This window comes from Mustela lutreola, chromosome 11, assembly GCF_030435805.1.
Source record: "Mustela lutreola isolate mMusLut2 chromosome 11, mMusLut2.pri, whole genome shotgun sequence".
In the NCBI taxonomy this organism is placed as follows: Eukaryota; Metazoa; Chordata; class Mammalia; order Carnivora; family Mustelidae; genus Mustela; species Mustela lutreola.
Window position 1 is genome coordinate 100204975 of NC_081300.1, and position 12099 is coordinate 100217073.

General features: G+C 51.2%; 1 protein-coding gene across 1 annotated transcript in view; it reads right to left on the reverse strand.

The window, feature by feature from the left end:
- TMEM132D (transmembrane protein 132D) overlaps window positions 1–12099 on the reverse strand; it is a 568943-nt gene that overhangs the window by 224685 nt on the left and 332159 nt on the right. The window lies entirely within an intron of this gene.

Consider the following 12099-nt stretch of genomic DNA (forward strand, 5'->3'; position numbering starts at 1 on the left):
GCCGTCCAGTTCTAAACCACCTCTCCGACAGCGTGGGTCCCCGGGGACAACATCATCGCACACCTGTCGAATAAATGAAGCAAACAGCAGCAGGAAACTTCGAGCCACTGGGGAGAGCCTTCTTCTGTGGGGCTGGTCGTGAGCTTGCTCTCGGATCTGGGTTCGGCAGGATGTCAGGAAGACGAAGGTTCACCCCTGTTGCCAAGGGTATGTCAAGCAGAAGCTGGCGAAGTGCAGAGGGAGGAAGCTCCCAGAAGACACCCTCGTCCTCTGCCTCACTCTGACACCTGCCTCCAATGAACCACCAGGAAACTGAAGCCTGCACTGCCTTTTGCACCGTGCACGAGAATAAACCCCAGTGTGGATTGCACACGGACAGTACCTTTTGGCTACGGACATGGGACACCCAGTATAAACCTATGAACCACTGGGATGCTCAGGGACATTTCCGTGCTTCAAGAGTTAATCACCACGGTGGCGTCTGATGCAGGACTGTGGTCTGTATCTGAAGGAAGACGTTCTCCTTCTCGCCTCCTGCATCTTTTTGGGGGGGCCATTTGCATATCTATTTGGAAAAATCAAGAAATGGTGCTACGTTTTATGAGGATTTTAATCAGAGATTCATGAGAAACCCATGGAGATGGTCACAGATTTCTTCTTTTACTCTGTTAATCAGTGACATTAGTCTAGGGGTGCTTGTCCCGGGTGGGGGGTGAGAAGACCGCCCCACCCAGGGCAGGTCTGATGGGGGCTGGTGGGTGGAGACCAGAGAGGCCAGCACACACCCTAGAGGACAGAGGACAGTGCATCCCAATGAACAAAGACCCGTCTATTCCAAAACCTCAACAGCACTGATGGGTTCCCGAACGCAGACCCCTGTGCACTCATAGTGAGCTCCGAAAGGCCAGATTGTCAACTCACCGCTTAATGCAATTTAACGATGTTTTACATAGCGTTTTTGCACTTAATGTTTCTAAGTGATTTGACATACATTATTCTTGGTTTTCGGGCTACTGTCAAATATTGCCATCAGGGTAAAGCTTGGCTTCTACAACAGCTGGGAGTCTTTCCTGTTTTTAAAATGTATTTTTTAATGAATGCACAGTGACATTCTCTCGTACGGTGTGCATTTCTAAATTTCGACCAACGCAGAGAGTCATGTGACCATCCTAACAGTAAAGACACAGAACGGCCACATCCCTGTCTCCCACCCAGAAATAATTCCCTGACCTGCGTCTGGGTGGTCACATCCTCCCTCAACTATTTTTTTTAATACTGTATTTTTAATTATAAAATTAATTCACGGTTACTGAAATCCATCCAGCCATACGGCAATGTTAAAAAAAAAAAAAGCTTTTCTGTCATCCTTCTTGCTACCGGCACCGATGTTAATGTTTAAGAGAACATTTACATATCCAAGCACTGGGAAAGGCCTGATGGGAGAGGCAACCATGAACCTTGCTACAATTTAATGCATTTTGGTTGCTGAAAGTCAGTATAAACAGAAGTCAGAGATCAACAGATCAACGCAGACACATGTTGCCTCTCCATCCCACGATCAGAGCAACTACAAGCGGGTAAGAGACAGAACAGTAGGGTGGAAGGGAATTAGCAGGATAGGGACGGGCGAGTCACAGAAGAGGAGCGGCCAGCGACCAGTAAACATCTGGGAAATGCTGTCCTTCGTTCGCGGTCAAGTGAGTGAAAATAAAACCACCGAGAGAACTTCGTCCCTCATCAGGTCTAGCAAGTCACAGGCTAGCAGCCCGATCGGGGAAGGCTGCTGGTGAAGAGGTGCGCTTACAGAGGTCATCAAACGGGCTGGTTCGACCTTCCGGAAACTACTCTGGCCATGTCTGTCATCATAAAAAATTCACATCTTCTTTGACCCGTGGATCTCGCTTGGGACTCTATCAACAAAAATAAAATCGCCAGGATGAAGGGAGGTGGCAGAATTATTCAAACGGAGAAAAACACCAGGAAGAGACTGTCCTAGGTGAACAGCTGAATAAATTAGGGTGAAACTAGTCTGTTCATTATTACACGGATGTTTGAAAAAGAAAGGATGCTGTCTATTCATATGGAAGAACAGACCAGACACATTTTTTTCAGTAAAATATTGTAAGTTAATCCCAGCTTCTATAAAAAATATGCATAGGCATTCCCTCATTTAGACAGCTGAGGCTGACATTTCAAGTTTGAAATGATATGATTTGATAATTTCTCTTCTTCCTTTTTCCTCTCCTGCAAGTAGGCATGAAGCAGGGCTCTGCGGGTCAGACGGCGGGCGGCCAGTGGAATCATGTGACAGAGAGTGGGCAACCTCCCACGGCGAGGCCCTCCTCTGGCAGCAGCGACTCTCTCGTCCCAGAAGGCGCACTGGCCTCCCTTACACTTGGGTTGATGTGCTCAAGGGGACGCCCGGTCCTTCTAGCACTGGACTGCATTTCCAGAGCTGGATTTGCCTGAGCCACGCCAGGGCTTGGCAGAAGAGCATCATGGAGAATGTTCCATGTTTTCCCCCGATGGGCCGGGGCGGGGTAGAAGGTGGAGGACAGTGAGTCCGCATGCCACCGACCCAGCTCCAAAGGCCGCTCCAGACGGAGCACGGACGGGACACAGAAACCGGGGTGGCCATCGGCAGAGGACCCTAGTACCCTACCATGGCCAGAGACCTACAGAACACCTTCATAAATAAACATTAACTTCCAGTATTATTGATGATAATATCTGTGCACTTGAAATAAGAATATGTCACAACTTTTGACAAGGAAAGGCCACTGTATCCCAATGTTTTAATATATATCTTCCAACTGGAGAAAATTAGGGCATGGAATTCAATTTATTAAAGCCAAACGGATGATAAGTCTGAAATCCCTTCCATTTATACCGGCCTCATGGGTAGCTCTCCCGGGCAGGTTTGAGAAAATATTTGACATTTTTAGGAAATTACATAAAGTTTTCCCAGCTTTGTTTTTATCATCTCTACAAAGATGTACTGTTTTCCAGGAGTATTATATTTGTTTGGTACTAATGACAGTTAAATAATAATAATAATAATAAAATCTAGGAGCAACTCTCTGTGTGGATGATTCGCTTTACAAGAAGCTACATGTTGGGTCTTTTTTTTTTTTTTTTTTTAAGATTTTATTTATTTACCTGAGAGTGAGAGAGAGAGGAGAGAGTGAGTGAGGGAAAGAGAGAATCTCAAGCAGACTCTGTGCCCAGCAGAGAGCCCGATGCGGGGCTCGATCCCACGACCCTGAGATCATGACCTGAGCTGAACCAAACGGGATGCCCAATGCTGGAGCCACCCAGATGCCCCGACATGTCAGTCTTCTTTATTTCTGTCGACGACGGTCTATGGCAAAACTTCCATAAGCAGGAATAACATCCTTTTTGCCATGAAGTTTACCAAGAAAGTCTTGGTTTTCTTCTGAATTCACACCAGGCACAGAGGCGGTGGGTGTTGGGGCTGGCATGCTGGTCACACACACAACGACCCCCATCCCTCGCTGCCCCTCGTCCCACACTGATCCTGGCTCCGCACGGACGTTCTCCACGCCCTCGTGACATCCCCTCCCCCCTGGCATCCCGCCCGCTCTCCAGTGATGCGCCTCCCAATCACAGGAAGACTCCTTGACGTTGAAACCCTGTGAAGAGTTAACATTATCCAGGTATCTTTTCTTTTTTTTTTTTTTTTAAAGATTTTATTTATTTATTTGACAGACGGAGATCACAGAGGCAGGCAGAGAGAAAGGAGGAAGCAGGCTCCCCGCTGAGCAGGGAGCCCGATGCGGGGCTCGATCCCAGGACCCTGAGATCATGACCTGAGCCGAAGGCAGCGGCTTAATCCACTGAGCCACCCAGGCATCCCTATCTGGGTATCTTTTCAATGTAATTTAGTCCAACCATTTCCTGGGCATTAATTTCCCAAGCCGTGCAACCAACATCGCTGATCAGTTTTTTTTTTACACAGATCGATACTGCATCGATCATAGATCCTGCATCTTCTCATAGATCAGTATTTTCATCATCCTCGTGAGACTACACGCACCCATTTATGGCCAGTCCCCAATTCTTTCCTGAACCTCCTTCCTGTCTGCAGATTGGCCTTTTCTGGATATTTCCTATAAATGGGACCACAAAGCCAGTGGTCTCTTGTGTTGGCTTCTTTCACTTTTCACAGTATCTGCCCATTGGAAGCATGCCAGCCGTCTCTCCTTTCCGCCACTGAGCAGGGCTGTGCTGTACGGACGGGAGCACAATGCTTGTCAGCTTTGCGGCATTGTGAGTGATGGTGCCAAGCACACTCGTGTGCAAGGCTTTGCACGGACACATGACGCCATGTCTCTGGGGGAGACAGCACTGTAACTGCTGAGTCCCATGGGACATGTGGGTTTTTAAGAAGGACATGTCTGCTCAGCTAGATGACCACAATCTATCTCTTCGTCATGCTTGGTCTTCGCCCCTGTTCCCGGCTGCCAGCTCCCAGAGACCCTGACCATGAGAGCAATGGCGTCTTTGCTACAGGATTCAGTCCCCTGTCCTCAGTTCCTGACATCGTTGTAGAGCCGGGAGGTGAAGCAGGAGTCTTGTTCCTCAAATCCAGCCCCTCTGCTCCACAGCCGTGTTTATCTTAAGGGGTTAGCCCTGGACCACCCTGATGATGAGTGCAGGTTGGTTGCTGGGGAGCAGACCTGAGCAGAGCGTTGGAACGTCCCGCCTCACCCTGCTTTCCGGGAGGGCAGAGAGGCTGGAGGTTGAGTTGGTCACCAATGACCAGTGACTTCATTGATTGTGCCTGTGTAATGGCAGCCCCATAAGAACCCCGTAGGAGGGGGTCTGGACAGCTTCCAGGCTGGGGAACCAGAATGCTTCCAGTAACGCCATGGGTGTCCCAAGCTCCATGGGGACAAAGGCTCTTTCTTTGGGGGACTCACTCTAGGTCTCTCCCTATCTGGCGGTTTCTTCCTTTCTTTTAACATCCTTTGTAACAGATTGGGAAACTACTGAGTAAACGTATGGGTTTTCTGAGCTCTGTGAGCAGCTGCGGTGAATTCATCAATCCCAAAGTTTGTAGCGGGTCCATCAGAAGCACAGGTGACAGACGGCCTGGACCTGGGACTGGCACTGCAGTGGGGGGAGGGGAGAGTGGTGGTTGGAGGCGGGGGGAGGGTGGTGGTTAAGGGAGTTGTGGGGGGAACGTCCCATGGGACTGAGCTCCTCCCTCGCCTGTGGGATCTGACGCCACCTGCGAGTGCACGGGGTCAGGGTAGAGTTGAACTGTAGGCCACCAGCTGGTGTCAGAGCTTGTTGGTGTGAGGGCCCCTGCCCAGGGCTGGAACGGGCTGCACGACCCTTCGTATGTTTAATGCTTTAAGAAACTGCCAGTGTTCTCCAGAGCGCACCACCTTCCTTTCGCCAGCAACGCAGGAGCGTCCTGTTTTGACACACGCCTTGTATTTCGAGTCTGTGCTTTGTAATCTCTACTTTGGTGCCATTGTAACAGAAGCTTTTCCGCTCTGGCTGACTTCATTCTAATTGACATTATGGACGTAACCTCCTATGAGAAATGCTGTGGAAACAGGACAGATGGATCAGACCAATAATGAACAAGATGGTGTCAGGAGTGAAGAGATCACCTTCCCACTGATACGTCTTCTTCCTACCCTTTTCTCGGAGATGGAGCTTCGTTCCTACCTTGGCAGAGTCAGTAAGTACAAGTGAGTCCGTTTTAAGGATACGGTGGGCTCGGTTTCCCCAGCTGACATTGACCAAGCACTTTCCAAGGACAGGCACCTGCTGAGATCATTTCTGGCTTTATTGTGCGTAAGACTCATGTGAACTCTACAGACTTGGGGACAAATGTTTGGAAGCATGAGGCCAATTCCCTGGTGTCACCAGGCAGTGGCTGGTACAGGGGACAAGTGACTCCCTCGTGTTGTACTGTGAGATCTGTGGGAGAGGAGTGTGGCACTTGGCACGAGCCAGGAGGAAGAATGAGCTGCTACCCTGTGAGGGGCACAGGATCCGCAGGGACCCATGAAACGGCAGTACAAGGACACCCACCTCTCCGGCCAGAACCACTGAAGGGCAATCGTGGAATGGGTGAGAAATTGTGTTCAATTGCTTGTAACTGAAACCATTTTTTTCGAATGGCTATGAGTCCAGAGCAAGTGGCCTTCCTCCCATGACTACCTCGTGGTCACAAGACGGCTGCCCCCACTCCTCTCTTCACATCAATAGTTCAAATAGGGAAATTACCAAGAAGAGAACAAGACGGAGAAGGCCAGCTCCCTGAGCAGAAAACCAAAGTCTTTGCAGAACCTCCCAGGAACTGTTTGATATGACCACACCTACCAGCAAAGGAGGCTCAGAAATGTCAACTTATTAGCTGAGACCATTAGTCCACCACCCAAAGCCGAGATTCTGTAATAAGGAGGGGGTAAGGGAGATAGGGCTGCAGCGAGCCTGAGCTGTACCTTCTTGTCTCTTTAGGTCATCTCAGCCTCCAGTGGCCCAAGAATGATCTGAGAAATGTCTTCCATCATGTGGAGATGCCGAACACAGTCACTCTCCAATCCTGTCTCAAGCTACTAAAATACTGGAAGGAGCATGGCTTTATAAACAACACCAACGGCAACCATGATGTAATAATAATGATCACGTCGGCAGCCACACGTGGCACTCACTCTGCGCCGGGGCCTCTGCTATGCGCATGACATATATTAACTAAATTTAAACCCCACCACCATCATGTAGGGCAAGTTCTAGTCCCACCCACTGTTCAGGGGGGAAACTGAGGCACAGAGAGGCTAAGGGCTTCGCTCAAGGCCAGTCGCACAGTCGGGGTCTAGCAGGCATGGGAGCACCGGCTCTGTGTTTGTGGCATGGCTCAGGCACGCGTATCTCCCTCCCCGAGATCCACGGCTTGTCAGGAGCAGAATGCACTGTCTCACTTAGAAACCCGAGTCCTCGAAAGTGACGCACGTCCCTCCCACTGAAGCTGGGTTGCTCACGCGACATGAGAGTGGGAACTAACCGCACAGCACCCTGGGGAGGCATCCGTGAGAGCCTGTGGGAGAGGCGTGCACGCCGGCCCACCCGTGCTAGCCCCACTTCACCACACCCCCGCTGAAATGTTTCTCCTCCGTGTGACTCCGAGCCCCGACCTGGGTAAGGACAGAGAGGCGTGGGTGGGAAGACACAGAGAGAGGCTCAGGGCACCCGGGAGGCACGCTCACCCACCCCAGGACTCACCCTCTGCTTGCTTACCGTGCCTCCAGCTTTTGCAAAAAATAGGTAAACGTAAGCGTACTTTGGTTTTTCTTTTCTTTATTTTTTATTTTTTATTTCTGGGATAAGATAAATCTTGTACAGTGCCTACAGGAGGGAAATAAAATAGTGGCTCTTAATGTCACTGAGATACCATCGGGAGGGAGGCTGACTTCACACCAAGGGGTGTTTTCCCTCGAGCTGCTCTATTCACAGACTTCAGGCGCGAGGACCTGCTGAGTGACCCCCACCTTCCCTGTCCTGTCTCCCCGCTACCACTCAGCCTTTTCAATTGTCCCCAGGACGGATGGAAATCTCTGCACAGGCCACTGAAGCTTCTGTAAAATTGTATCTATATCAGTAAATGTTTTCATATATGTGATACACAAAAGAACAAGAAAGGACACCAGGGAGAGGCAGGGTCAAGTCTAGTCGTGCAGTTCAGGAGTGAGAAGTCTGATTCTTTTGTGTGAATTTATAAACCCGTGTTTAAACTGGATAATTCAGCAACCGGGTGTGCCTACAGATATGTCACAACCCGAGAGCATCTTCTTAATGAAACATTCAAAAACGCCTTTGCTTTCAAAAACAAAGATACAAACGAAAAAACAAAACAGAAAATCCTGCCGGGCGCAAGTGTGAAATTTAGAGATGAAGGACCAAAGAGACGTGCAGGCTGCGAATTTGCATGTTTCTAGTCTACAACGTTGTGGTTCATATGAGGCATGCTCGAGAATTCTTAACATGTGCTAATGGTTCGAGGAGAAATCCCATGGCTTCTACATGCTGGAGAAGATTCAAATGGAAACTCTGATTTTCACGTATCTTTCTAGCCCTAGGAGCAAATGGAGTTTTGGCAGAGAAACATATTAGCCATGATCAATGCTCCACGTTACATGCTCAGGAAAGCTGGGAGAAAACGGTATTTGCCTTCGGGATGCATGGTGTTTTTTACGGAACACAGGGTGTGGATGTTTTCTCTCAATGGGACTGCTGTCCCCTCTCAGCAGCTAGGACTTACTCCATGGGAGAGCCCCACAGGACAATGCATTCCTGTCCTCAGCAATTGCTGGAACATTCCCTGCTGGAACCAGAGGCTCGTGGCCCATGGCTGACCAAGTGTGGACGTGGCCATCAGCTACCCTGGACAGCTCATTGGGATGTGACACCGCTGAGCCAGCCAGCCATGGGGTCCTGCCCCAAAGGCTCTGGAGGAAGAGTGAGCCCCTCCATCGGGCGTCGGGGTGCAGCACCTCCACAGAAACCAGCAAGTGGCTGGTGCAGAAGGGGGGATGAGTGACAGAATTCTGTGACAACTGTGCTGTCCGTGCTGCAGAAACAGGCGAGGACTGGTCCCTGGAACGGCCCGCTGAGGATGGCCACCAGGTAAGGACCCTGCGTTGGGAAGCCAGTTCCACGAGGGCCCCTGGAGCACATACCTGGCCCACTGCTGGGATGCACACGGGACTCCTTTGGGTACCGGATCCCACGCCAGCTCCACTTCACAAACCAGATCTGCTTCCAGCCGCAGCCTGCCCCATCTACACCCCCTCCTGAATTGCTGCAACAGCCTCACTGGTCATCCCACCTCCGCCTTTGAGCCCCTGTGTTCCACGGCTCCAGCAGCAGCCAGACCGACTCTAAGCGTGGCCGTCCTCTGCTAGAAACCTCCACTGGTTTCCCACCTCGCTCAGGATGGAGCTTACGCCCTCCCCATACGGTCTGGTCCTTGGGCTTGGTCACTCCGTGTGGCTCCTCTGCTCCATCTCCCACTAGCCTCCTTGCTTTTTACCTGAATATACTAACCACAATCCTACCCCAGGGCCTTTGCCTAGGCCACCCTTCTGTGCTCACTGGCTTTCCCCCACGTAAGCACAGCTCACTTGGGTCTCTGCTCAGATATTGCAGCATTGGCGAGGACCTCTCCCAGCCCTGGTGATGAAGTCCTACTGGGCCACAGGTGTAACTTCGTTACCTCGATTTATCGACCTGCATGCTCTCTGACACATCGTGTATGCAAGCGTAGGGATGATTCCTGCCCACTACAGCGTGCACTTACTTTTTCCTTTTTTTAATGCAGTGCATAGGTCAGAATCTTTAGTACAAACACAAGGACTCCACGGGGACTGACTTAACCAGGAAGCGAAGGCTCAGCAGCACACACAATCTCCCGGAGGAGGAAAACCAGACTTGGGGTCAATCCTCCCAAAATTGCAGGGAACACGACATTGCAGAGCTGGTGGCCCAGGGCACATGCTGTTTCTGACCAGCAGAAAATGCTGAGTGTCCCAGAGTGAGACCCCAGCACCATCCCATGGGAGGGTTGCCATGGCCACAGCCATGCATGCCACGCCTCCCTGCCGTCCCCACCTGCCCCGCTCCCCCAGGTCACACTGCTCTGCTGGCCACTGTGAGTGAGTGACTGTGATGCCCAAATCCACTCTACCTCTGGTAGCTCGTCTCCTGGCTTCCTCCCACACCAGCCTCTGGAGATGTCCTTCTCTCGGTGTCGCCCAGACAACTCTCAATTCATCTCTGGGCTTCCCCCTCTGGGAGCCTCCTGTGTCCCCACCTCAAACAAGGCAGCCACGCACACCCCTCTTAGTGCACCTCCCGCCGAGGCCGACAGCCAGCCTCCACCATCCAGCGCTGCTGTGAGTTTTACACATAACAAAGCACTGATTTTCTACAAGGACCCACGAGGAAGCACAGTGATTGTCTTCGTGTCCAGAGAAGGGCACGGAAGCACAGAAACTAACAAAGTCGGCCAAGGGCATTCACCCGGCAAGGGGCCGAGTCAGGATTTAGTCTTAGGGTAACTGGCTCCACAGTTAAGGCTCCTTTTTTTCTTTTTGTTTAAGATTTGTTTATTTACTTAAGAGAGAAAGGTGGGGGGAGGTGCCGAGGGGGAAGGAGAGGGAGAATCTCGAACAGATTCTGTGCTGAGCACAGAGCCCGATACGGGGGCTCGATCTCACAACCCTGAGGTCCTGATCTGAGCTGAAATCAAGTCGGACGCATCACCAACTGAGCTGCCCCCCAGGTGCCCCTAGGTGGGTCACCACCACCTGCTACAACTCCCAGACCCCACTAACCTGTCTCGTCCCTCAGCAGGAGAGATCTCGGTGTGAGGGGCTCTGTCTCTCTTGTTGCTAGACCTCCTCTTCTAAGCAGAATGTTTCATCCTAAGGGAGCTCATACCTACGACACACGAGATCCTCCCATCCGTCCAGGCCCCCCGTTCCAGTATTCTGGAAAGAATTCCAGGAGTGCTGCTCCAGTCGGCTTTCCCATCAAAATATCCCCAGTGACGCTTTTCTCGTTCCTTATTAGCTCTAGACCTTGCGTCGTAGCCTCAGGTAGGTAAGAAATATCACTTGCTCTGTTTTCTGCAACTCAAATAATCTCTCAATGCAGACTCCCCTTGTCTGTCTGATTGCACCCTTCGGCTCTGCAATGCTCCTGAATTTCTCCCCATCCCCCTTTAAAAGGGTTCCAAAAGAAGGGAAATGGGGTCATCTGTGTCTTTCAAGAAGATTAAGCTTAATTTTTTCAAAAGACCCTCTGACGATGCCGAGAGTTGGTGAGGCTGGGGAGTAAGGGGACTCTCGTCCGCTGCAGGGGCAGGGAGATGTCGGTCAGCACTGGGAACAGCCCAAGTCTCCCTCCATAGGATGGATAAATCACGAACGGCACATTCACACACGGCTCCCACCCAGCCACCCGCATGCAAAGACGCTCGTCTGGGCAGTAGCATCGGTAAAGCTCCGGGATGAGGCCGAGAGGCAGACGCAGGTGAGCATATCCTGTGTGACGTCACCGACCTGAGGCATGCCAGCTTCCGGGGGTGGGGAGAGGTCAGGAGGACTGCCGTGTTCGGTGGGGGGCGGGCGCTGGCACGGAGCCATGGGGGCGCCTCATGGGACGATGGGAATGTTCTGTGCGCAGACCTGGAAGGCAGGGACCGTGCCTCCGTGCATATGTGACATTTCGTCGTGACGCGCACTCAAGCCGCTCATGCTTTTACTGTATATGCTGGAACCTGATGATTTTTAAAATGTCCTTTTAGTACCAGTCAATTAGGTGTTGCATAGAAACACATTTCAATGGAAGGGGACGGGCAGCGCAGACAGAATTTCAAGGCAGGCGGCGGGTTCTCAGGATCCGTTACTCATCAGTGCTAGGTATAGAGCGCCAGCCATATGGAACCACCTGGAAAGCCTTCCACGGCCGTCCTCGAGGCAATTGCTTTTGCAGTAGCTTCTGGCTGCTCCTTCCGCTTCCGAATCCCTGGGTTTCATGCCTGGCGTAGGTTTAAAAATAGACCAATTGCTTCAGGATTCACAACTTCCTCCGAGGACTTCCCTCCCACTAACGCGGGGCAGGAAGTCAGGCAGCGAGGCACCGCGGCGGGGTGTGGGACTCCGGGAATTACCGGATAAACGGAAATTAGTATAAATACCCAGACTGAAAACGCAAGGAGTTCATTGGGTTTCCCTCTGGCAAAAGATCTTTTCTTTTGGGGCCTAAGAAGTGGTAAGACAGCTTCTGTCTGGGCTAACTTCCCTCTCAACAAGGGTAAGGTCGGTCCAAACACCGGATGGTTAATATCCTGCCTCCATCTATGGTGAGACCGTATTTTTAAAACAGTGGCTTGGTTTCCCCCACCGTGTACCCTTTGGTCTGTGTCCAGCTGTCCCACCATTCAAGCACATGCGAGTCTACTCTCTCCTTAAGGTTCAGGGCAGCAGCAAACACACACTGCTTCCCAGGCTCCGAAATGCTGGAAAGAGTAAGTTCACCTTCTGTTCCCACTATGGG